Source organism: Sapajus apella, unplaced genomic scaffold (genome assembly GCF_009761245.1).
Source record: "Sapajus apella isolate SASKATOON/1434 unplaced genomic scaffold, GSC_monkey_1.0 scaffold12, whole genome shotgun sequence".
NCBI lineage: Eukaryota > Metazoa > Chordata > Mammalia > Primates > Cebidae > Sapajus > Sapajus apella.
Window position 1 is genome coordinate 6,899,305 of NW_022436952.1, and position 2,390 is coordinate 6,901,694.

Consider the following 2,390-nt stretch of genomic DNA (forward strand, 5'->3'; position numbering starts at 1 on the left):
TTTTTTAATTAAACTTTTCATTTTGAGATAATTATAGGTTCACATGCAATTGTAAAAAAAAAAAAAAAAAATCCCATGTACAGAGATCCAGTGTGCCCTGTAGCCATTTCTCCCAATGGGAACATCTTGCAAAACTCCAAGAGGACTGAGTTCTATCTTGATGTGATTGAAGCCCCTCCGCAGGGCTCCTCTGGGGCCCTTCATAGTAACTGTGCGTCCCTTCAGAGTAATGTTGACATTTTCTGGAACATCGAGAGTCTGATTGCTGAGAATGGTCTTCATTCTCACCGTAGACGAGGCTAACAGCATAATATCACAACTGGGATACTGACACTGATATGTCAAGATATAGAACTGTTCCATCACCATGGATCTCTCATGTTCCCGTTTTATAGGTACCCCCATTTCCTCCATTTCCTTACTGCTCCTGCTTCCTGCTATTTTTTTTTTTTTTTTTTTTTCTTAAGACAGGAAATAATTCTGTCACTCAGGCTGGTGATCACATGGTGCGATCACAGCAAACTGCAGCCTTGACCTCCTGGGCTCAGGCGATCCTCCTGCCTCAGCCTCCTGTATAACTGGGATCACAGGCTCATGCCACCATACCCAGCTAATTTTTTTTAAAAGTATTATTATTATTTCCAAATCAATAGGTCTTTTATTATATCATTTAAATATCACAAATAGGTCTTAGGAATCATCCAGGATCTTGTTTCTGGAGCTGGACAACTCATAGATCTTCTTCATCAGCCTGCTGAACAGTTCCTTTTTCAGAGACATAGACGCCATCCAAAAATTTCCTGATATACTTGTTTTTAACTGTTGTGGCTTGCTGAATCAAAGCCACTGAATTTGAAAGAAGCTCAGTGTCATTTCCCTTAAGGATTAATTCACCTTTCTGGGCTTGAGATACTGAACAAGCAACACCTGGCCTCCTCCAAACCCTGAGGGTGCATTTTTCACCCAAGAAATTTCGGATTTCAACAGAAGACTCATTCTCCTGGACAACAACACTGATGGGGAAGTGAGCATACGCAGACCTCATCTTGTAACAGAAGTCCAGTGTAACACCCTTGATCATATTCTGTACGTGACTGCAAGTTGTCCAAAAGGTAGCCAGCTCCTTTCTGTGACCCCACCATTTGTCAACCTGGGGCCTCTTTTTTTTACTTTCCAAGAAAACTGAGTTCTATACTGATGTGATTGAAGTCCCCCTGCAGAGTTCCTCTGGGGCTCTTCACAGTAATTGTGCCCCCCTTCAGAGGGGACATTTTCTGGAATGTTGACAGTCTGATTGCTGAGAATGGTCTTCATTCTCGCAGTGGACGTCGTTAAAGATTATTTTTAGAGTTGGGCCTCCCTATGTTGCCCAGGCTAATCTCAAACTCCTGCGCTCAAGCAATCCTCACACCTTGGCATCCCAAAGCGCTGGGATTACAGGTGTGAGCCATTGTGCCCCGCCTCCTGCTCCCTGCTTAACTCCTGGCAGCTACTAATTTGTCCTCCATTTCTATAATTTTTTTTCAAGAATGTTATATATATAATGGAATCAAGCAGTATGTAACCCTTTGAGATTGACTTTCTTCACTCAGCACAATTCTCAGGAGATTCATCCAGTTTGTTGCCCGAGTCAGCAGTTCATTCCTTTTTATTGCTATGTAGTATTCCATGGTATGGATGTATTACAGTTTGTTTAATCATTCAGCCATTGACGGACATTTGAGTTGTTTCCAGTTTTTGGCTGTTATGAATAGAGTTGCTATAAACACTCATGTATGTTTTTTTGTGAACATAAATTTTTATTTCTCTGGAATAAATTCCCAAGAGTCCATATGGTAGTTCCATGTTTAGTTTTTTTAAGAAACTGCTGGCTGGGCGTGATGGCTCACACCTATTATCCTAGCACTTTGGGATGCCAAAGTGGGCAGATTGTTTGAGCCTAGGAGTTCCAAGACTAGCCTAGGCAACACAGCAAAACCCCATCTCATACAAAATATTAGCTGCACATGGTGGTGCATGCCTGTTGTCCCATGCTACTTGGGAGGCTGGGGTGGGAGGATCGCTTGAGCCTGGGAGGCAGAGGTTGCAGTGAGCAGTGATTGTGCCACTGTACTCCAGCCTGGGTGGCACAGACCCTGTTTCAAAAACACTCACAAACAAACATACAAACCGTTTCCTGAGTGGCTGTATCGTTTTACATTTCCATCATCAATGTGTGAGTGACTTGATTTCTCCACATCCTCACCAGCATTTGGTGTTGTCACTTTTAAAAATATTAGCATTCTGATAGGTGTGTAGTCATATCTCGTTATGGTTTTATTTTACATTTCCCTACTGACTAATGACAATGAACGCCTTTCTAGGATTTTTTTTTTTTTTTTTGAGACGGA

At 42.0% G+C, this 2,390-nt stretch overlaps 1 pseudogene; it reads right to left on the reverse strand.

Annotated features, from left to right (window-relative positions):
* Positions 1-678: 678 nt before the first annotated feature.
* On the reverse strand, positions 679-1,314 carry LOC116552627 (annotated as a pseudogene).
* Between the last annotated feature and the right edge of the window lie 1,076 nt (positions 1,315-2,390).